Source organism: Oryctolagus cuniculus, chromosome 2, assembly GCF_964237555.1.
Source record: "Oryctolagus cuniculus chromosome 2, mOryCun1.1, whole genome shotgun sequence".
Taxonomy (NCBI): Eukaryota; Metazoa; Chordata; class Mammalia; order Lagomorpha; family Leporidae; genus Oryctolagus; species Oryctolagus cuniculus.
Window position 1 is genome coordinate 91,428,914 of NC_091433.1, and position 23,771 is coordinate 91,452,684.

Consider the following 23,771-nt stretch of genomic DNA (forward strand, 5'->3'; position numbering starts at 1 on the left):
TACCTAACCCGGTGTGACCGGTGTCCTTATGGAAAGGACAACTGTGGACACGCACAAGGGGAAGATGATGCAAAAGACCCCGGGGAGCACAGGCCACCTGCCAGCCAAGGAAAGGGACCCTGGTGAGACCCTCCCCTCAGTCGACACAAGACATCTGGCCCGTGGACACCTGGAGCTGGGATGTCCAGCTTCCGGAACTGTGACATTCAGACACCCACCGCAAGTCCTCTCATGCCCAGCACCGGACAGAACCATTTCCCCCTCGGTCCCCAGGAGCCCCGGGGAGGCCTGGCTGCTGTCAAAGCCGCCGTCCATCGGGCTCTGGGCTCTAAGGACAGGAGTTGACTCAGTGTCCCTCTCTGTGCCTGCACATGGGAGACACTTAGCTAAGTCATCTCGTTGTCTGTTGTTGGAAGCTCTTTAGCTCCTTTTTACAGAATTCCTAAAAAAGAAGCGAGAGCAATAAAAACGCAGATGTGTTTAAACACATCCGAGATTTGGACTTATGTTTAGACACATCCGTGTAATCATGTACATCAGTGTGTGTGTGTGTGTGTGTGTGTGTGTGTGTAACAGAGACAGAGGCCCCAAAAGACACAAGACCCAAAGGAGGAGAGGGAGGGGTAGAAGAGACAGTTTTCTCCCAAGATTTCCAGTGGAGAATGCATCAGCATCATGCCAGCCTCGTAGCTGGTGTTTGGCCCAATTTATGGAGCTGGCCCCAGCCGTGTCAGGTCTTCAAAGGAGGAGAAACATCTGGACCCATTCCAAAGCCGAGAGGAACAGCGTTATCGCACAGTGGAATTGGCAACCGCACGTCTCAGCGTATCGCACAGTGGAAAGCTGCCCCTCCCAGGAGTTTCGAGGTCCCTGTCAGCATCCCGAGATCCAGTGCCAAGAGAGAATACGCATCTGCCATTGTGTTTCCAGTTCAAGGAAGTTCTGAAATGAAGGGATAACTGGGCCTGGCATGGCAGAAAACCCAGTGAGGACTGCAGGTGGCCAGTGGCCAGTCGCCGCTCACTCGCCAGAGAGGCAGGTCACGGGGAGCAGAAACCAGGGACGACCTTGCCTTGGGACGACCCCAACAGGACCAGAGTCAGGGCCAAAAACTCTCCCCTGTTCCCTGCTGGAAGGCAGGTGGCACCACCTACCACCCTGCCCCATCTCACAGAGGTGTTGCAAGAATGAAGTAAAGGGAAATATTTACATGTCTTGAGGACATTGGTGCACAAAGGAAAAAAAATGCTAATCCCATGGTATTTCACAAACCCAAAGCAAGCACTTGCTACTTTCAGCAAAGCTGTTTTGTTCCGGCACAGGGGGTTAAGCCGCCACTTGAGGCGTCTGCATCCTATCCCAGCACCGGTTCAAGTCCGCTCTGTTCCACTTCCACTCCGGTACTCTGCTAATGCACCTTGGGAGGCAACGAAAGATGCCTCAAGTGCTTGCACGCCTGCCTCCCACACGGGAGACCTGGACGGAGTTCCAGGCTCTTGACTTTGGCCTGGCCGAATCCTGGCCATTGTAGGCATTTGGGGAGTGAACCCCAACTATCGATCTTTCTCCCTCTCTCTGACTCCCAATCTCTCTCTCTCTGTCTCTACCTCTGTGTGTGTGTCACTCTGCCTTTAAAATAAATAAAATAAATCTTATTTAAAAATCCAGAATTTGGGGGCCATTGTTGTGACGTAGTGGGTAAACCCACTGCCTATAACACCAGCATTCCATAGGAGCGCTGGTTCAAGTCCCAGCTGCTCCACTTGTGATCCAGCTCCCTGCCAATAGCCTGGGAAAAGCAGCAGAAGATGGCCCAAGTGACCTAGCCCCTGCCACCTACATGGGAGATCTAGAAGAAGCTCCTGGCTCCTGGCTTCGGCCTGACCCAGCCCTGGCCATTGTGATCATTTGGGGCAGTGCACTAGTGAATGGAAGACCTCTCTCTCTCTCTCTCTGTATCTCTGCCGTTCAAATACACAAATAAATCCTTTTAAAAAATTCCAGAAATTGGAACAGACACATCAGAACTAAGTCGTCCAACTTAGAAAAACCAGTGTGTTCCACAAAGGCCAAGGCTTCCGTATAATTGAAGAGACGTGCCCAGCACGTACCCCAAGACCCGGCATGCTACGTGTCCCCACGAGGTTACCTGTTGCACAAGCGATATATCTTGTAACTAGCTATGAGCACACACAATGTGCCACAGAACTGACAAACACGGGCTGCAGTGGGCAAGGCACACCTGTGCGGTGGCCCTGGCCCCGGCCCCGAGTGGACCCTCCTGCAAGCTGCCCAGCCCCACGTCGCCTCTGTTTTCCCACAGCCCCGACCCCTCTGTTCCATTAGTATTGTGTGAGCAGGGCTGCTTGTGGAGGCGGGGGGGAGAAGCTCACTGGTTTCCCAGCGGCAGTCCTGGAGCAGAGGAGTGCAGCGGTCTCGGGTGGGGGCAGCCTCGCGGGGCGTCTGTCACTTTGGTGGCCTCCTGGAAGCATCTGGAGCTGAGAGCAGAGAGCGCCTGGGGGCAGGCTCTCTCCTTGTGCTTACTGCTGTCTGCACAACACACCCACTCTTGTCTCCTCGCTCCAAAATGTTTGCTTCTATCCCCAAAAACATTTGTTTCTTCCATGTGGGCTGGGGGGTGGGGTGGGGGTGGGAGTGGGGAGGAAGAGTTGGGGCCACACAAAGCCTTCTGACAGGTTCCAGGGATCTGCGCCAGGCCCCATCCTTGGCAAACACCCACCTCCCACATGGGGCAGGACCTACTAAATTCCAAGGATCTCATTTTCCTGAGTCGTATTACAGAATTCAATACAAGCCAACTGCAAAATAGTTGGAAGGAAACAAAAACCAGCCGGAGAGAACTTCCATTAGCTCGCTGGTGTATTTCAGTCACACTGATGTCCCCACTGACACATTCTATGGGCCTGTTCAGAAGATCACGTCACTGTCGGCTCCATGAGCATCGTCTCACGTCGCTAACACTCTTCATGGGGCTTTGCAGTGGGGTGAACAAGGTTGGGCTTGGGAGGCAGATGTTGGAACCTCTAAGTCAGAATCTGAGAAGGAGGGGAAGCCTTGGGAGTGACTGGGTCGGGCTGCTGGGAAGAGCCCTGTGACCGAGTCTCTGTGCGTCACAAGCCAGACACAGGCAGGACAAGGGTGCTTGCTGTCCCTCTCGGCTCCCTGGCTCGCCACACTGTCCCTCCTCCATCAACCACCCCATCACAGGCCAGATCAATGAGGCCGTGTGATCTTGGACTGTGAACCTCCGAATCCGTGAGCAGAAATAAACCCTGTTCCTCCCCAGATAGCTTCTCCTGGGTATTTTAGTGGTAGTGTCAAGAAGCTGACTCACAGAGGTCTCTCTGCTCCATCACTGGGCTGCACCCTAACGTAGCTGTCTCCTACTGGAGCCGTTCACTCCCGTTATCCATTGCATCACAGTAGACAACGTGGTGTGCAACTATGTCCCCGCATTTCTGGTGACTTTCCCTTAGGACAGAGGACTAGATGTCAAGGAGAAGGTACAAGAAGCCCTCAAACACGGTTCTTCCCAGGGAGACTGCAGCAATTGCAGGCACATGGACAGGCCCGCCTTGCGCTCCACCACACTTCAGGGACGTGCAGCAGGTCACCGTCAACCTCCAATCATTGCCCAGCTCGTTTCCACTTGAACGAGCAAGTCTATCATTGGTGCTCTTGGAACTGTTATCGGCGAGGAGCGCTGGGATGCAGGACCTCCCCCAAGCCCCTTCACTACCCAGCATCCCTACACAGAGGCACGATCTTCCACTACCCGGACCCCCAGGCCCGCACCCGTAATGTCATGCTGCTTCCTCTTGGAGTGCCCCATTTTTACTCATGCTATTTCTTTTGCTCTGAACTCCAGCAAAATTGATTTTTTTTATCATAGAAAAACAATCCTCAGCATTTGGGGTGCTTAGACACCTGGGGCTCATCCCAAGAGCCACACAGCACCCCCAACTCCTCCTCCGCTCTGCCCATCCCAACAACCACACACGCCCCTCTGCTCCTTAGTCAGTCGGCAAGCCACAGTTGTCTTCCCTGCTCAGTCAACTTCACCTCACCCCTGTTGAGATTGCCGAGAATGCCCCGGAAACGTCAAATGCGAAACAGCAGCTCCTTGTCCAGGAGGCAGCCTGAAAACATAGCCGTCACCAGGCCCCATTCTACAGAAACGGCCACCCCTACCCTTGCAGGATCCAGAGCGAGGGGCGGATGTGGCCTCTCCACTCAAGAGATGGACTTAGCTATCGCCCAGACAGCTCCATGACAATGCAACATGGAAGTGCGTAGCCAGGCCAGCACCTGCCCATCACAGCCACTCAGAGGCCCCAGGAAATGTGCCCCCCGCCCCGTCTCAAAGGACGCCAGGGCCCAGCGCCCTGGCTGCACTCTGCCCCACGAAGGGGGAGCCCCACGCCGACAGCTGATAGGGCCGCCGGGGGGTCAAGGCACCTCTCTCCCTTCCAGTCAGCTGCTTCCCCGCGGGGAAAGTCTGCAGGATCATAAACCAGCCTAGCACGGCCTCAGAGCTCGCTCTGCCAGTCGGCGGCAGCCGATCGCTGCTTTGATTCGGCTCAGGTTAGGGAGATGGATGGGGTTCCCCCACAAATCACTCGATTAGGAGGAGAAATCTGCGGCCCCGCCGTTGCAAGCTTCGCGGGCATTTCTGGCTCGCTTTCAGCTCCTTGCCACGGTATGCATCTCGCAGCTCTTAGGCTCTGCTCCCCGGCACGTATCTGTGGACGGGGTTTCCCTCCCGAGTCTTTTGTCCAAAGAATGCACAAACCTTGCCCGGCAACACTAGGGAGGAAGTGACTGAGGCGTGAAACCCGGAAACAGGTATTCCGGCCTCTGCCCAAATCCACCGCAAGGTCTCCCCAGCAGAAGCTCGGGAACCCAGGACCCAGCCCTCCAGCCTGGCCGCGCCTCCAGAAATCGCTGCCACCGCCGGCGTGCCCGGCTCTGGCTGTGCGCTCCAGCTCTGTGCTGGGCACTTCACAGCCCACTCTCCCCGTCACCCGACAGCAAGCCAGCAATCCAGGGACTCCAAGGTTTGCAGTCGCCACGGCCTGCAGAGGCACCTTGACCGGGCTCCCTCTGGGCTCCTTGCATTTCTGCGGGCCTGCAGTCTCCGTTTGCTCTCCGCCTACACAATCCCGCCTCGGCAATGCACCACCTGTTCCCCATCAGAGGGACAGGACCCCTGGTCATGCCCATTCCGGGGGAGGCCAGCCCCTTCCTGGGGTGCCTTGGAGGTGCCCCCACCTAAGCCAGGTCCCAGGCCTGCCTCCCAGGTTCCCTGCCACACGAGCTGCAGGCGCCGTCCTCCACCGCCCGCACAGCAGGCTCTCCGGGAGTCGGCCTGCTTCTCTCTGCTCTTTCCGGGAAACCTCAGTGCCTCTTGTCCCAGTCTGCTTCCTTGTGGACAGCAACCAACAGGAGGAGCTGTTCCCCTTCTCACTCTGCCCCAGGCAGCCTGCAGCAGAGCTCTGCTCCACCTCTCCAAAGTCCTTTCTCCCTTCCTTCCAGAAGGTCTTGGACATGGGCAGCAAAGCACTCGGCTCCACCTTCAGGGTTCCGCCTTCCCTTTCGAATCAAAAGACCCTGGCTATGGCCCTTCTTTTCCCCAAGACAGCTTTTGTTTCTAATATTTATTTGAAATTCAGAGTGACAAAAAGGGAAAGGGACAGAGAGAGAGGTCTTCCATCCACTAGTTCACTCCCCAAATGGCTGCAACAGCCAGAATTGCACCAATCTGAAGCCAGGAGCCAGGAGCTTCTTCCAGGTCTCCCCACACAGGTGCAGGGGCCCAAGGACTTGGGCCTTCTTCTACTGCTTTCCCAGGCCACAACAGAGAGGAGGATCGGAAGCAGAGCAGCAGAACTTGACCCAGTGATCCAGTATGGGAAGCTGGCACTGCAAGGGGCAGTTTCAGTTGGTACACCACAACTTCTTAAAGTAAAATTCAGAGAAGGGAATCCTGCTCCCTCTCCCCCACCCTGCTGCCTCACAGAAAGGTGTAAAAACCAGTAAACAAGAAGCCTTGAAAAAGACAAGAGTTCTAGGACGTACACCGTCAGCTTCCCGTGATTGGAATGGGGTGCCCGAAACAGGCTAATTTTATAAAGACGTTTATGTTGGTTCTCGGTTCTAGGGGCTCCCGGCTGGGGACGAGACAGGCCCCACAGGTTTGACGTCTGGTGATGGTGTTGTGTAGGGCATCCCGTGGCAAGAGACAGGCAGCAGGTGTGCAGTCTATGTGTCTGTCTGCCACACTCTCCGTATATAGCCACCAGGACTGACTCACTGGGCGCACCCTCAGCACCTCATCCAATCTGCTCATGTTGGCCAGGGTCGGCCCTCAGCCCAGTTAGATGCAGTTCCCACTCTCTGAGGACCATTCCTTGAGCACTTTGGGGGTTATCCCCCTGCACGAGTCGGGGGCCCAGGTCAGACCCAAGACCACAGCAAGCAAGCAGAGCCAGAGCGTGCAATGAGTCTGCCAGTGGACCCTGTGCGGCTCACCCACCCGTCTGATTTCCAAGCATGAGGCTTAGCAGCTCCAAGCCAGGAGTGCTGTGATCCCTGTAAAATCAGTGCCCCAGCAGGCAGCCCCAGGCCCCCAGGAACCTCCGAGAGGATTTTTTTGAGCACTTGGCGATCCGCACCCTCGTCTCGGCTTTGGTAATTCAGTCATAACTCTTTAGGATTTGCAGGTTGAAAAGCTCCAGTGACAGTATCAGCTGAAATCTCTTCATTTTGATTTAGAGACTCCCACCGTCTCGCGGGCATAGCCTCCGTCCCTCTCCCTCTGCGTCTGAGGGCGGCTGTCCCTGGTGCCTGCTGGGCCAGGGTCCTCCCCGCTTCTCTCTCTCAGCTCTTAACTTCACTTCCTCCATCGCCCAGAAGCGGCCAGAGGGAGGCCCCACCCCACACACCTCACCAAATGCACGGCCCCTTTGCGCCCTCACTCTCCCTGGCCCGCCACTCCCGTGCAAGTGCACATGGGCACCTGCTGTGCATCCCATTTCACAGGGACAGGCGCCCACTTTGGCCCCCACACCCCTGCAGTTAGCGCCTCAGCTCTGCACCCCTGGCTGTCACAACCCCCGTCATGTCATTGATGACAGCTGTCCTCATCTCCTGCCCTTGACCCCGCTCCAACAGGGCTCCCTGCAGGTGCAGAGGCGTCACCCTCCTTGGCCTCGGCGCCTCTGATGCTCCCTGCCATCCTCCCTCCTCTTGTTTCTTGCAGTGCAGTACGAGGCTTCTCTTCGTTGCCAAGGCAACCTCCCCTCTCCCTTCGCCACCCCCCAACCCAAAGGGCTGCTCCTTCTCAGTCCCCTAGGCTGGCTCACCTTCCATGTCCTTGATCTTGCCAGCCACCACTTTGTCAATAAAGTTTTATTGGAACACAGCCACACTCACTGGCGTGTGACTGTCTCCGGCGGCTGCTCCCAGGCCACATTTAGCAAAGTTGCTGCGGCAAAGACTGAACGGGCTGCAGAGCCTAAAACCCTTACTTGGCGTCTCTTTAAGGGAATGTTGCCAAGCCCTCTCCCCGTCCCGGGGGATCTCCTCTGGTCCCCTGACCTTAGACTCCGCCGATCCTGAAAACTCCCAAAGTGTCCTCTGGCCCCAGTCTTGCGCCCAACGCCAGCCCCAGATGCCTCTCAGCTCTCCATCACCTCTCAGAACAAACTCCTCCTTCCACCCCTCCCCACTGCCTTTCCCATCTCTGTCCAGAAACCTCAGAGTCATCCTCCAACCAACCCTCTCTTTCCCCTAAGCCCCGCTTTCAACCCTCCAGCAAATCCTCAACACACAGCCAGCACCTGGCCATTCCCCCGAACCCACACCAACCACACGGACACCACCACTGCCCCTCACCAGGATCACTGTACGACCTGGCTTCCCGCCTACCCTGCTCTCGGTGTGGCAGCCCCAGGTCCTTCCTTGGCTCGGCATCTTAGGGGTTGGGCACACACCCTGACCTCGTGCTGTGCACCCCCGTGTCTCCAGCCCCATTGCCTTTCTGCTCCCCCAGATAGTCACACAGACTGCCCCGCCATGAGTGAGGCCGTCCTGGCTCCCCCTCCCCCTGCACACACACACACTTCCTGTTCCCTTCTGGGGTTCCATATCCGTCCATGATCATTGCTCACCCTCCGACACCTGTTCTCATTCATGTTCCCCCACCCCTACCCCAGGAGAATGTAAGCTTTGAAAGGACAGGAGCTGGGTCTGTTCCACCCACTGCTGCATTTTTCAAGCTTAGAAGTGTGCCTGGAGCCAGTGTGGTGGCCCAGGGGGTTAAGCCGCCTCCCGCGATGCCGGCATCCCATGTGGGTGCCAGTGGAGTCCAAGTGTTAAGGTCCCTGCCACCATGAAGGAGACCCAGATGGAGACCCAGGCCCCTGGCTTCAGTCTGGCCCAGCCCTGGCCGTTGTGGTCATTTGGGGAGTGAACCAGCAGATGGGAGATCTCTCCCTCTCACTCTCTGAAATTCTGCCCTTCAACTAAAATAAATAAATCTTTTAAACGGCAGAGTTCCAGAGAAGGAGAGGCAGAGAGGGTTTTCCATATGCTGGTTCTCTCCCCAAATAGTCCCAATGGCCAGGGCTGGGCCAGGCCAAGGCCTGGGGGCAAGAGCTTCATCCAAGTCTCCCACATGGGTGCAGGGGGCCTAGGACTTGGGCCATCTTCCACTGCTTTCCCAGGCACATTAGCAGGGAGCTGGATCAGAAGTGGAGCAGTTGGGACTCGAACCAGTGTCCACCTGGGATGCCAGTGCTGCAGACAGTGGCTTCACCTGCTATGCCACAGTGCCAGCCCCTTAAAAAAAATCTTCAAAAATAAGAATCAAGAAGTATGCCTGCCCACTGTCAGCCTTCTGAGCAGTGCATGAGTGAACACATAATGTCAGAAGCTCATGTGTGCTATTAGGGAAACTCAGAGATGAGGAAGGGGCACACGCTATTTGCATTACAGGAAAATCAGAGAGCTCTAAGCTCACATGAACCCGGGGCCGGCGGTCACCCTTGCTGACCTGTCCCAGGAAGCAACAGAAACAAAGCAGTCCCCAGGGCCAGAGCCACCAGCCCGCCAGCATCCTTCTGCAATAGAGAGCAGCAGACAGGACAAGACACTTCCCAGGAGGCAGGGACAGCAGGGCCCTGAGCCCCTCCGTGCCTCACTCCCTCTCCCTCCAGGCTCTCTGCTGTCACTGGTGTGGAGCCCTGGCCCCAGGCCCAGAGGCAAGAAAGGTACCAACCAGTGCAGCAGACAGCAATACCAGGCTAGCCACCTGCACCTCACTCACAGTGCCACCTCTGGAGTCACACCCACCCCAAAACACAAGGGTGATGACCACAAGCGTGAAAACAGGGGCACGTGTTAGGAACAGCGGTTACCACTTGGGACGCCTGTAACCCACATCAAAGTTTTAGGTTGCAGTCCTCACTGCTTCCGATTCCAGTTTCCTGCTAACGCACACCCTGGGAGTCAGCAAGTGTGTGATCAAGTACTTGGGTCCCCAACAGCCATGTGGGAGACCTGGACAAGGTTCCCAGCTAATAGCTTTGACCAAGCCCAGTCCTGGCCATTGCAAGCATCTGCGGAGTAAATCAGTGGATGGAAGATGTCTCTGGCTCTCTCTTCCCGTGTCTCTCTCTGTCTTTCAAATACATAAGAAATAGGTAAGCAAAAACTTAAGTAGAAAGGTGAAAACAGGGCACTTGTATTATGGCATAGCAGCTAAAGCTACCGCCTGCCACACTGGTGTTCCATATAGGCAATGGTTCGAGTCCCGGCTGCTCCACTTCCCATCCAGCTCTCTTCTATGGTCTGGGAAAGCAGCAGAAGGTGGCCCAAGTGCTTGGGCCCCTGCACCCGCGTAGGAGACCCAGAAGAAGCTCCTGGCTCCTGGCTTCAGGTTGGTGCAGCTCCAGCTGTTGTGGCCATTTGTGGAGTGAACCAGCGGACAGAAGATCTCTCTCTCTCTCTCTCTCTCTCTCTCTCTCTCTCTCTCTCTCCCCCTGCCTCTCTGTAACCCTGCCTTCAAATAAATAATTTAAAAAAAGAGGTTAGAGTTGTTTTTTTTTTTTATGGGCTGTGGCGAGGCCATCTTCCACTGCCTCCCCAGGCACATTAGCAGGGAGCTGAACTGGAAGAGGAGCAGCCAGGACTCGAACCTACACTCCAACACGGGATGCCAGTGAAGCAAGCAGTGGTTTAACCCACAGCACCACAACGCCACCCCCACACTGAGGAATTTCAGAGAATGGAGACAAGTGTGCCCCGGCCACCTCTCACCCATCACCTACGATGGAGCGCCGTGGCCCCTGGGCAGCCACCTGCCTCTCACGCTGGCTCTCGGTGCCACATTCATCTATGGGCAGGACCGTCCACCTCTGGAAGCCTAGAGAGACCCCTGTCCCCCTCACCGATGCGATACCCACCTTTCTTGCACCTATTCCTAGGACTCCCTGGAGCAGGCCCACACGGGGCACCACGCCCACATTTCCCCCAGGCCACCCAGTCATTCTAGAACCCCTCCTGGTCCTGCCCTCCCTGCCCTAGCTACACCTGTGAAAGCCCCAGGGACAGGTCCATGGGGGCTGCCACCTGCCCTTCCGAGGCAGAGTGGGGAGGGAAGACACCCAGAGTACCACTCCACGTGGCCTCTGCACGCATCATGCAGCCAGTCTCCACCACCAGGGCACCCAAGGCCCAGCCAGAGCAGGCATCCGGCACCCAAGTTCCTCTTCACCCTGCCTTGCAGTGCCATGCACCAGCTCCGTGAGCCTGGCCGTGTCACAGCCTCCCCTGGAGGCTCCCCTTCTGTGCTTGGGAGCTGGACAGAGGTCTGCCCGTCTGGTTCAGGGTCAGGTCAGTGTCAGGGTTGCACAAGGTGGGGAGGAAGGACAGGGAGGCGCCAGCCCACAGCTGCTCGGAGATCCGCCCACACAACACCTGCAGCAGTGTTAAAAGCCCCTTCTCAGAGACACACGGCAGCACCTCATGCATTTCCACGCACATGGATCTCCCGTCACCAAATGGATGGAGGACGACAAACGAGTGCATCCCTCCATGAATAAGGACCTTCGAAAAGCTCGGGGAGAACGCGGATGACGAAGGAACCATGCACGATTTCAAAAGCCGTTTGCACCAAAACCAACCTCTTTTAATTCCATTTGTGCAGAGACCAGTCACCCCTTGAATTTGTGGCTCTGAAAAGCAGGTTTGCTGGCTTTGCAAGGCAACTCACTTACTGCACACAATTTGGAAAGCAAGGGAAAAAAGTGTACAGAAATCAAAACTCCGGTGTTTTTCTGAAACTCAGCAGTAACCACTGTTAAAATTTTAACACATAGTGAGGCCAGTGTTGTGGCACAGTGGTTAAGCCACCTCCTGGGACACCAAGATCCCATGTGGGCACCAGTTTGAGTCCTGGCTGCCCCACTTCCAATCCAGCTCCCTGCTAATGCTCCTGGGAAAGCAGTATGAGATGGCCCAAGTGCTTGGGCCCCTGCACCCACCCGGGAGACCCCAATGGAGTTCCAGGCTCCTGTCTTTGGCCTGGTGCAACCCCGGCTGTTGCGGCCATCTGGGGAGTGAACCAGTAAATGGAAAATCTCTCTATGTCTCTCCTTCTCTCTCTCTCTCTCTCCCTAACTCGGCCTTTCAAATAAATAAAATCTTTTTAAAAATGATGTTAACATGCTGTACTCCACTTTGCAAGGGCGCATATACCTCTGATTGTCACTGCGATCCCATTCTATTTATTTTTCCATCTTTGCTTAATTTTATACCATTGGCCCTGTCTCATATTCTGGTGTGGCACTCGATGTAATTTTCATAGCTTCCTGGATTTCCATTTTTGTTGGCTGAGCCAGATTAGATTTAATTAATCCCCCTACACTGAGCTTCACTGGAATAAACCGTGCTGGAAGGAATATCTTTGATGAGAGCTGTTTTGCAGATTCCGGATTTTTTCCTTAGGATAAACTCCTACAAAGGGGGTAATGGCTCCTGGGTTCAAAGGGTGCGTGTGTTGAAGAGTCTCCCAGGCTCACCAGTTCCCTGCACACCAGCTAAGGCTCAGCACCCCCTCCTCCCCCAGCCTGAACACCGGATGTGATAGGATCACTACATTTTCCCAGATAAGCATCTCCTCACTTTCGTTCCCATCGTAACAATGAGAGGACTTCGGAATCTTCATGGAGCATGCAACTAGAAGATGAGCTTATTTGGCTGCCAAAAATTTCAAAAACCACAGTTGTTTGCTTGTTTGTTTGTTTGTTTCTCCCAACTCCCACAGACTCACTGAAGACCGCTCGCTTTAGCCAGGCTGACTCCTAACACTGTTTTCTGGCCACATCTCTGTGTGCACGGGAACTGTCGGGTCAGCCGCTCTGCCCACTTTCCCTGCGGGGGAACAACTGATGTTTTCACTCCTTGGCAGGGAAGAGAAGCCCCGGCCTCCCAGGGAGGGAGAGGGATGTGGGGTTTAACGACGCTCTCCATTAATGCCCTCACTCTGCCTCCGTCCTGCAGCTGGGACCATTCCCCCCGGTCCTGTCTTCAGTGGGGACGCTGCTCCCGCGTTATCTAACAGGGTGACCTTTCTTGTCACCTGTCAGCTTCTCCCAGGATGAGTGATTCCCCTGCGGCAGGGCCCCCGTCTAGGGTAACCCAGGGAGCCACAGCAATGCCCTCTCTGGCTGCCCCTCCTCCTGCCGCTGCCAGTCTCCCTCCACCGTCTCCCACGGGGCAGCTTAGATGCCAACACGACCCCGCCATTCCCCGCCCCAAGCCCTTCTGCTGCTCGGTGTAGCCAGCTGGCTCCACCCCACCTTGCGAGCACCCACAGCGCCGTCTGTTCCGACTCGCCGACACCGAGTCTCGCAATCAGGGCTCCCGCTCCTTCCCACACTGCTTGGGTAGCATCTGAGTTACGGCTCAGGCCTCACTCAGGTGTTCTGTTCTCCTCGGATGCCCCCAAATAAGGACAACCATCACACTGCACCCTGCAGCCAAGGCACCCCTGTCCAAGGGTCACATCCTTGCTTTGTCCCAGCACAGCCCAGCGCTGCACGGCCACCTGGCTGGCTCTGCCTGTCTCTGGCACGCTGTGACATTGTGTCTGCGGGTTCAAGGCTTCCTTAAAGTCTCCCACCCTCCGCCCCTCGGCTCCCTGCCCTTTCTGTGCTGCCCCACCTGCTGTCAGCCCAAGCCTGCCCCACAGTGGATGTGCACCGCACGTCTCTTGTGGCCTCTGGAGCACATAGGCCCAGGAGGCCTTCGTCAGCGCTGAGAGGAGCCGCAGGCTGAGTCATGAAAGGGTCACGATGTGCCCCCGCCGTGCACCTGCTGCCTACCCTGCACTGCCCTCTTGGTGCTCAGCTCAGCACAAACCTGTGTGTGTGTGTGTGTGTGTGTGTGTGTTTGCACCTCCCTCTCTCTAGCTGTATACATGCACTTAGTAACTACGGATGCATTTGGAGATTCTCATGTCCCCAGTTCACTCCGTGTTCCATGGAGCTCAAAGCCACCACACAGCCACCTGCTTCATTCCCCAAAAAGCCAACCTGGGATCTTAAGTGCACCCTTCCGAGGGCCACCTCTCCTCACATGGTGCACTTGTCCTGTGTGTAAAAGTAACAGGAGAGGAGCCGGCACTGTGGCACAGTGGGTTAAGCCTGCAACACCAGCATCCCATGTGGCCGCCAGTTCAAGTCTCAGCTTCTCCTCTTCCAATCCAGCTCCCTGCTAATGCACCTGGGAAAGCAGCAGAGGATGGCCCAAGTGCTTGGGCCCCTGCACCCACGTGGGAGACCTGGAAGAAGCTCCTGGCTCCTGGCTTTGGCCGTTGTGGCCATTTGGGGGAGTGAAGCAGCAGATGGAAGATATCTCTCTCTGTCTGTCACTCCTTTCTATCTGTAACTCTGCCTTCAAATAAATAAGCAAATCTTAACAAAAAAAATGAAGTAACAGGTGAGCCTTTTAAACAGCTTAGAGCACAGGCTGTGAGCTTCTATTATTTCAAATATATACAGCAAGGAATGTGGATACCTCATGTCTTATCCTGGGGAGGTCAGATTAAATACCTTTCCTTTTTTGCTCTCCCTCTCTTCCTGGTGGCCCTCCATACACACACACACACACACACACACTCTACCCCAGCCCCTCTTCCTTGCTCCAGTCCCTGCCACCCTGGCCACCTCCGGGGAGGCTTAGGTGCCCCCTACCAAGCATGGACTTGGGATAAAGGTCCGAGATGGACTGGAGTTGGCAGGCACTGAATCACTGCGTATCCTCACCACGGGGACCCTGGACTCTGCACTGTGGTACAGCGAAGTCAGCAGCTTCCCAGAGCAATGGGTCTCTTGCACTCAGAAGGCAAGCGCTGCCCGAGGTCCTGCTTCTGCAGCTGGCTCAGAACCAGGGCCACCCCAAGCCTCATCTCCCACAGCTGGAAATGAACGGGGACGCTGGAGGAGACATCCCTAGGCGGCCAGCAGCTCAGGCTCTGGCTCCGGACTCTGAGCCACTTCCGCAGCCCCACGCAGAGGTGAGGCGTTGGAGCAATGCAGAAGGGCTCTGGGTAGGACACAGTATGGATCCCTGCCCTTCTCCACTACACGGTCCCTGGGCTCCTCCTCCAGCCCCGGCCCCTGTCCATCTACTTCCCAGAGACCACCAGGGAGGCCCCACAGCTTCTCCTCTCGCTGATGGAAAATTCTTCCTCGTACCTAATCTAAGTCCATCTGCTGCAATTGCTGTCTATTTTCTCTCACTCAATCCTTGCTGGAGATGGAGAACAGCTGGTCGCCATCCTCCATATAACATCCCCTCCCAAACCCAAACCAGTTATTACATCACACCCCCCCCAGCCTGTTTCCCTTCTGGCAGAACAGCCACCATTCCCACCGACCTGCCGCCACAGAGCACGTCCCCAGCACAGTGGCCTGCACTCAAGGTTGTGCTGTGTGAGCTCCGAGTCTGGCTGGGGCCGTGGCTTCTGCAGCGCGGCGTGGGGACTGTGGCAAGAGCAGAGAGAGGGCCAGCGCCAAAAGGGACCTAATGGGAACAAGCTCCTGGCCTTACACTGCAGGGAGCTGAGGCTCAGAGAGGGCAAGTAGGCGCCATGCCCAAGGTCAGATGCGAGTGCTCAAGCTCCAGACATTAACACCGCAATGCCCTCAATGCAGACAAGGGCAGGACCAGCCAGAAGCGGAACCCAGAGAGCCACAGTTCCCTAGAACCTGCCCTGTCTTCCCATTCCCTCTCTCAGACGCCAGAAATCCCACCACGCATGTGTCCGATTTCCATCCAGGACCCAAGGATCTCCTGCAGTGGCAACACAGTTCACAACTTGGTAGGGACAAGTGGCTTCCATCCTGGCCAACTACTGATAGATGGAGTAGGGTGAGAAGGGAATAGAGAAACCGGATTTCTCTCCATGCAGATGTTTCCAAGGTCAATGCCAGGCCTCAGGACAGGAGCAGCGGGGGCATCCGACAGGCCTGTGTGCGGACGCTGCCTCCACCCACCCTGTTGGCAGGTCAGGTGCACACACGGCCCTGGGGGCTCTGGTGAAGCCTGCGGTGGACATGAACTTGGAGAAAGGATGGCCTCATGGCTCCCAGGCACAGACCAGAAATCCTGAGGTCCCTTGGTTAACTCTTTGAGAGTCGAGGCGAGCCTGATGTCTCAACTCAGTCTTGGGGTGTCCTCAGGGGAGAAAGGGAAATGGGGTGAACCTGCAGATACGCGATTAGGTTAATATCATTCGGATTAAGGGCATGCTTCAGGGTGAAAGGCTCTCAGGAGAAAGGGGCATGGGAGTAGAAGAAGGAGTCCGATGAACCATTTACTCCTGAAATTTTTTCCTAAACCAAGACAATGTGCTGCATGCATTTCTGAGCCTAGACAGCCAAACAATCTTGAGCCCACTTTAGATACAGGAGCCACGCGCTGCCACCTCTCTGAGTCTCAAAGCCACTCCAGCCGAATTCAAACCTCCAGATGCACCTGCCCAAGGAGGACCAGGAAAATCACACACCCAACAAAAGGAAAAAGGCGCACAGGGCTGCAGAGCGCAGAACTCAACCATCCTGAGACCTGCGCAAGGGCCCCCAAACCACAAACCAAAACCGAAACCTCGAAGGCACCGAGGCTCCTGCTCTTTGAATCAGTCCTGATTCAAAGCACAGTTTCTTGAACGGCCAACCGGGGCTCCAAATGACGAGATCAGAGCAGGCTGGCAGAGAGATTTTTTCCAATGTGTTTATGACGAACAGGGATATCGCGGAAGATGACAGGGAGGTAAGGACAAAAACGTAAGGATGGGGCTCTTGCTGGCCAGGTAACTCTCACTGAGCATCCAGAAGCAGACACACACAACCCCTCTGCACCACCACAGGAGGAAAACCCTAGCGTATCAGCTTGCAAGAGGAGAACTGGCTCATGGACCGTGGTGCCTACCCAGGGTCCTGGCTACAGCAGCCAGGTGGGGTGACAGCACAGGTAATCCATTTGCTCTCCTGAGCATCCAACACTCTGCCTGCAGAAACGGGGGGCAGCGGGCTCCCCAGGGGGGTTCCACAGCGGGCCCACACCCACCCCACCCCCACGGATTACATTCTCCAGACCAGAGCGGGATCCCTGGGTTCCACACCCCACCTGGCCCAAGGTGCAGGTGAAGTGGCAAAGGATGCTGTTTTTGCTTTTTGTCAATTATCCCGTCGCTCCTCTGATCCCTTTTTTTAAGTCTAAAGTTGTTATTTTCAAGATCTCTGTTCCAAATGGGGAAATACAGGGAAGAGGAATGAGGAGGAGGCAGAGGGAAAAAAAGCAAGCGCCCCAGTGTGTCCCACTTGTACGTTCCAAAGCTCCCCCAGCTCCCTCCCCCCACTCCGCGTGAGTCACCACCCAGGAGCTGCCTTCCACGCCTGACTTTTAAGGTTCTCTGCCACAATGGAAACCTAGCAGACCTGCATCCGTGCCAGGGTCCCCCAGGCTGGCTCCCTGCGCCTGGTCCCAGGTGCAACTGAAACTCAGAGCATTTCTAGCTCTGTTACTGTCTTCATGGAGGTGCCCCCTGGTGTGTGGGCAATGCCCCCCCACAACGCCGCTGCCGGCCTGGGCAGTTCGGGAGTGGAGGGGGAGCTGGGGGGGAGAGGGCTGGGGGGGGGCGCCCCTTGAGAGAGGTTACAAAGGAGCACCAAACACACCCAACACCCCAGAGAGCCCCAGCTTCGCCTCCAGGTCCCCAGCACAGGCAGGGATCCCTTGGCAGGTGGCGAGTTTGTTTTGTTTACTGCCAGACAGCCTGTGAACTGAATAGAGAGAGCTGACTGTATCCTGACCCCACCCCCACCCCCACCCCCCAAAGAAGCAGCCAAGCAGCTCTTCTTCCAAATCATTAAAGTGGAGCTTCTCACCCGAAACAGCCGCCCAAAGGAGGTGGAACAGAACCTGTTGTGGTTGGAGAAAATAAAGACGAAAGAGTGCAAAGGACTTGTGGTCTCTGCAGAGTCCCTCCCAGGACATCCTCTCCTCTCTCTCCCTCTCCCTCTCTCTCTCTCTCTCTCTCTCTCTGTCTGTCTCGCAGGCAGTGGTGTCACTTCTAGGACAGGAATCAGAGCGGGCAAATTCACCCCCTGGTCCCCAGAGCCTCAAGGACTTGTCCCAGCAACTGTAGAGCCTACGGCAGGTACACGGTACACCTGCCGAGGAAGTACTGCAGGACACAGAGACAGGAGCTGCCAAGCGGGGACCTGGCTTCCTGGAGCCCACCCCACTCCACCCCACCCCCATGCACCTAACACCTCCCTCGGGCACAACCCTGAGAAAGGATTTTTTCCAGAGCCAGGAGTGGCCGTCGGAGGTTCCCCGGCCCCTGCGGCCCCTGCGGCCCCAGCCCCTAGGATGCTGGAGTGTGCTGCTGGCCCGAGGCCAGCTTGTGCCCTGGAAAGCAGTAGCAGGAGCAGACTGGACGGGGCCTTCAACACCATCCCTGTGGCATCCCCTGCCCCTCTCCTCGCCGGCGCCAGCCCCTCCCACAGCCTCCAGGGCCTCCCAGAGGTGCCGGGGTGCACCCCATCAACATCCAGGGTGCAGGCTTGGCGGGGGATGAAACGCAGCTCCATGTCTGTTTTCCCAGGACACAGGGAGCCCAGAAAGTCTTCCAGAGTTTTCGGGAGCCAAGGGATTCCGTCCTGGCCGATCCCCCCCCCCCCCCGGTCTGTCACCCAGTTGTGTGACAGGCCAACCCACCCGCAACACACACACACACACACACACACACAACCAGGAAGTGTCTGCTTCTACCCAATTAAAGGAACTGAGGCAGAAGTTTGCGGAGGGGCTGAGGTCAGGGTAGCACAGACCCCCAGGGCAGAAAACCCAAACAAGCCTCCACCCAGGTCGGAGCCAAACCCGCGTGCTCCAGGCGGCCCCTCGTCCTGGAGGTCTCCGGCCCCGCAACCAGAGACCCTGCAGCTCCCCGCCAACCCTACCCCTCGGCTCCCCACCCCCGGTCCCAAGACGCCCCCATTCGGACCCCACTCGGACAGACCCGAGCGGCGGCAGCTCACCAGGAGCAACGCGCAAGCCCGGTTCTCGGCTCCCCGGCAGCGCAGAAGTTTCCCAGCTGGGGAGGCTTGTCTTCCTCCCGACCAGAGGCAGTGGGCTCCCACCTTTGTCCCGCTGCCTCCCCCAAACTTTTCTTCCCGCCTGCCCGCCTCCGCTGGGCGCCCCCCTGCAAACCGCCCGGACCGCACGCGCGCGCGGCGGCGCCCCCGGGGCCGCGGGCGCACCGACCTTTTCCGCGGAGCGCAGCGGCGGCTGCCCGGCGAGCGGCGGAGGCTGCTGTGGCGATGGAGCGCCGCGGCCCGCGTCCCCGGCAGCAGCGCGGACCCGCGGGCGCGCCGGCCACCGGGCGATTATCTGCGGGCGCGGACGCCCCGCCCCGGAGCCCGCGATTGGCTCCCGGGCCCCGGGCAGGACTGCATTGGTTTCAGCAGACCTCACTCTCGGCTCTGGCTCCTACTATTATCTAAGCCATCCAAGGAAATAATTCCATGTTTCATTGACAACCTGTATAGGCGCCGCTCCGGGGCCTGGGAGGGGGCAGGACGGGAGTCCAGGGCAGGGAGAGGGGGTGCGAGGAGAGGGATGGGGGAGGAAGGGAGGGGAACGATTATGGGGAGGAGGGTGGAGACAGAGACAGAGAGACACAGAGAGGGAGGCAGGGAGGGAGACAGAGAGAGACAGACAGACGGAACCAGCATGCAATCAGATTCTTGCTCGAGCGTATGAACTTGGACAAAGCAGAGCCCACAGCATAGCAATGGCTTTCTGGCCTTCCCTTCCACCCCCACGCCCCACCCCTCCCCACAAACTGGCAAATGTCCCTCAGGGCAGAGAGAGCCCCAGCTCTGCTGTTGGTGCCAAGCGAGGCAGGCTGGGGGCTGCAGGATTGTGGTCCAGGCTGCACACCCCCTGGAAGGGCATTCGAAGGTCATTTGGGAGGGTGTGGGGAAACCGGGGATGCATCTTCACAGGGGAGCTTGGGTTCCCCTCCCATACCACCCCCCCCCCAACCTGAGATACCACTGCCTGAGTTCTGCAGCCAGGGTCTCAGAAGAACCTGAGGTCCCTGCCATCTCTGCCTGTCCTGGCAGGGGGAGGTCCCAGGGGGCAGGCATTCGCCCTCCGCCCCGTCTGCACGGACCCCCGCTTTGCTAACCTTGTCGTGGCTTCCCCACCCAGTGGCCAGTTCACAGGCAACAGCTGCCACGGTTTCTCTTGCTCATCAAGGCATCAAAAACACAAGTTGTCACCTTGCAGGCACCCCCAGTCATGTAAGTTCACACCATGGGAGCATGTTATCTGGGAACTGAAATTTTTTTAGAAAAATAGACACAAAGCATCTTCCCAGGGAAGCTGCTGCAACCTCAGGTTCTTTCCACCTGGCCTGCCCCAGCCTGGGATCCCCACATCTCTGGCAAAGGCTATGGCTCCTGGTCCTCCTTAGGGATTCCTGGGACAACTCCCCATGCTCCTCACCTTCCACGACCTCCATAGCAAATGCATGTCCCTCACACCTTGAATGGTGAGTTTCCATTCCCACCTCCAGGGCACACATGTCCAGAGATAGGACCTCCTGGATCTTCATCACTCCACAAACAGCACCAAGCGCGCTGAGTGGACCAACTGATACAGACCCAATTCCAAACCGAACAGGTGCACAGCTCTGAGCCTTGTCCGCCTGTCATCCCCATGCCCCAGCTCTGCCTGGCACTATGAACCTGGGCTTGCAGGCACTCCCACGTGCTGCAGAGCTGGGGACAGAGTCTCTTGCAGCGCCCCCACGCCTCCGTCTTCTCTCTGGAGGAACGCAGTGGCTCTTGACTAATGGCCTCCTTCTCCGTCAAGCATTTGAAGCAGAACGCACGTTCCACCTGGGAGGCGCAGCCTCGGAAGACTCAGCGGTTACCCTGATGGCTTTCCCAGCAGCAGCCCCAAAGGACAGGGGCCATCTGTTAGGGGTCAAAGCCCGGGATGAGGGACGCAGTGCCACAAGATCTGCCTTGGACTTGGTTACGAGGTGAATCCTCACGGAGGCAGATGATGGAACGAAGCTTCGCTGGACGTTTGAGGCGGAAGCTGTCCCGCCAGCCTCATCTGTCCCGCTGTGCTGTGGAAAGTGCCCGTCATGCTTTTACAGCAAGTAGGATGACTTCCTTCCAAGAGCAGGCAAGCGTCAGCTTTGTGCCTTCAGCGCGCCTTTGCTCTCACCCCCCCCTTAAAAAATAATAATAATAAGAGGAGCCAACCGCGTCACAAGAAGTCTCCTGAGCACTTATCAAAGTTTTGGTCGTCCCCAGAGGAAAAGGCAAACATTTCAAGTGATTTTCTAAAACGCTTTGTCTCAAACACCATGTCCTTACGTGTACTGTTTGCCTTTTGAAGACGTGAAGATGAGCGGGAGAAAGAGAGCGAGCAGCAAACTGTTGTTTATGTCAGTGCCTTTTAAACTGCCTGGTCATAAAATATTCTCTTTGAGAAAAGGACGATTCCTCTGTGTCCCATAGATCCAGCGCCTAATTCTGAGAGTTAGAGGCTGCATATTAAAGATGTAGATTCCACTGGTTCTTGCCTTTGTGTTAAGTAGCAGCCACTTCCCCTGTGAAGGCACTGGGCTGTGAAATACACCCAGTCCCATTTCGTGGATGGCTCTCTGGCTAGCTGGTCCATTCTGATCTCTCAGTTCCCACGAATTCGTGCTCTGAAGGAATCTGGGGTGAGGGGTGGGAGGGGAGGTCCCTGCATCTGGAAGCAGAAACAGCAGCAGCGCCAGCATCACTCTTCCGGGCAGCCCCTCGCCGCAGCCAATCCCCGCGGACCTACAGAGGGAGGCGCGAGACATCCCTCGTTCACTCCTGTGTTTATACCATTTTTTCAGTTATCATTTATTTATGCCAAAGTCTGCTCCTCAAAGGTAGAGGAGAATAAATCCAGGCAATGCTGAGAACGAAGGAGATGTGTGAAACCAGGAGGGGGAACTGACAGACGGGGACTCTTGACACTGTGTCTTTGCCGGTCAGCTTCAGATGCGCAGTTACCATTCCAGGGAAAACAGGGCAGCCCTAACACTAGGTGTGTGTGGTTTTTTATTCTTCAGACAACTTCTCCTGGCACAGAGACCAAAGCAGAGAAGCATGGAAGACCACATACATACCTTTGCATCCTAGTTTATGGCTGCTGTGAGATTTGTTGTATTGAAGCCCCCCCATCCCCTACCCCACCCTGCAGAGCAATCCTGCAGAGCCAGTGACACCAGGCAGCCATCAGTCACCACGAACCATCCTCAACAAATTCATCCATTAGTAATGAAGCTTCAGAAAGTTGGTAGGTGAAGAGACAGGGCTGCATGAGATATGAAGATAGTAAGAAACACTGTATTATTTAATATATGCTGCTAAGTAAAATCAGGTGGTTTTGCTCATTCGAATCATGAGGCTGCGAGAGAAAGAAAAAGAGAGAGGGGAGACAGAAGCACACCCAGACAGAGCAGCAGGGTGAGACTTGCAAGGCTAAATCACCCACCTAGGTTCTGTTGTGCTAGAATCGAATGCTTCCTAAGAAATATGAAGCCGAGCTCTCATGAAACAGGACCCAACGAGGCATCAGTTGATAGACAGGAGCGGCAATTAAGAAGGCCAGCGCGTCTTCTGCGAGCCTGACAGCTCCCCTGTGACGCGAAACGCTCATCCACAGCAGAGCTCCGTGTTCTGATACCTGTTGCCCGCCCCCCAACGGCTTCCAGGACCCATGTCCTGGCATAGACGTCTTCTGGCAATACCCCGCTGACCATGCTTGCCACGTCGGCTCAGAGTACCTGCCCATCTGAAAAGCAGGGCGATGCTCACTGCTGCTGGGGCAGCCGAGAGAATGGTGCCAGTCAGCCCACACAAGCCAGCCAGCCAGTGCACCCGCGGCCCCTTGCACACGACACATACCCATGAGGGTGTGGCGTCAGTTCTTGGAATGGCCTGAAGATGCTCGAGGGGCAGAAAAGACCTGGGAACCGCCCCGGCAGTGAGGCGTTACTTCCTGTGGGTTGGCTGTCGGACTCTGCGCCCTGGACTGTCCCACGCCATCCAGAGGCAATGAGCTGGGGGTGTGGCCCTGGACCAGGTCTCCCTTGCCCTCATCACTCCCATCTGCCTGGCCACTTCCGTTTTACCCTGCACCACACAAATAAAAACCAGTTACGTCCTTGGTTGTATTTCCAGGACTGATTCCGAAACGGCCCACCCCTAACCCCAGCCCTCCAGCATGGCCTGGGCAATCAGGACCATGCTGGCCGGGCACTCATTCTGCAGTCCCCACCACGTGCACCCTGTGATGGAGGGGACAGACCTACGTCAGCCATGGCAAGAAGAAATGGGCTGATTTAACAGAAGGAAGGCTGCTTCAGGGAAGGTTTGCTCCAGCTGGCCATCCACACCCAAGTCACATAGCATCACTAGGAAGCAAAGAGTACAAAGTACCCCCACAGGAGGCAGAGCCAGATTCTCTCTCTCTCTCTCTCTCTTTTTTTTTTTTTTTTTTTTTTTTTTTGACAGGCAGAGTGGACAGTGAGAGAGAGAGACAGAGAGAAAGACCTTCCTTTGCCGTTGGTTCACCCTCCAGTGTGTGGCCGGCGCATTGCACTGATCCGAATGCAGGAGCCAGGTGCTTATCCTGGTCTCCCATGCCGGTGCAGGGCCCATCCTCCACTGCACTCCTGGGCCACAGCAGAGAGCTGGACTGGAAGAGGAGCAACCGGGACAGAATCCGGTGCCCCAACTGGGACTAGAACCTGGTGTGCCGGCGCCACAGGTGGAGGATTAGCCTATTGAGCCACAGCGCTGGCCCCAGATTCTCTCTTGTCACCACTCCTCTGCTTCCCCTGGCTTGCAAGGAGTCGCTGTAAGGCCTGAGAGGTTGGTTGTAGTTTTGGCTTGAGAGTAATACCTGTGTTGCCATGTTGGTCAGCTTGCTGGTACTTCCAACAAACTATCCAAGAGGAGATTCTTGGGAAGGAAAATGGTTTAGAGGGGCTTACAGTTTGGTAGGTCTGCAGTCCACAATGGGGCATGTGACAAGGGCAAAAGCAGATAGAGGCAGGAGGCACACTCACCCTCCCCATCCGTGTGTCTCTCCTGATGGAGCCATCGTGATTC

The 23,771-nt window shown here is 56.4% G+C and overlaps 1 protein-coding gene across 2 annotated transcripts in view; it reads right to left on the reverse strand.

Moving 5' to 3' along the window:
• ZMAT4 (zinc finger matrin-type 4) overlaps positions 1-19,010 on the reverse strand; it is a 367,608-nt gene extending 348,598 nt beyond the window's left edge. The window contains exon 1 of one of the 2 annotated variants that reach the window (XM_051832388.2): positions 18,859-19,010. The gene's annotated coding sequence lies outside the window, so the exon portion shown is untranslated. Of the gene's footprint in view, positions 1-18,632; positions 18,787-18,858 lie in introns of those variants that run through there. The other variant, XM_051832389.2, reaches the window with a different exon arrangement.
• Between the last annotated feature and the right edge of the window lie 4,761 nt (positions 19,011-23,771).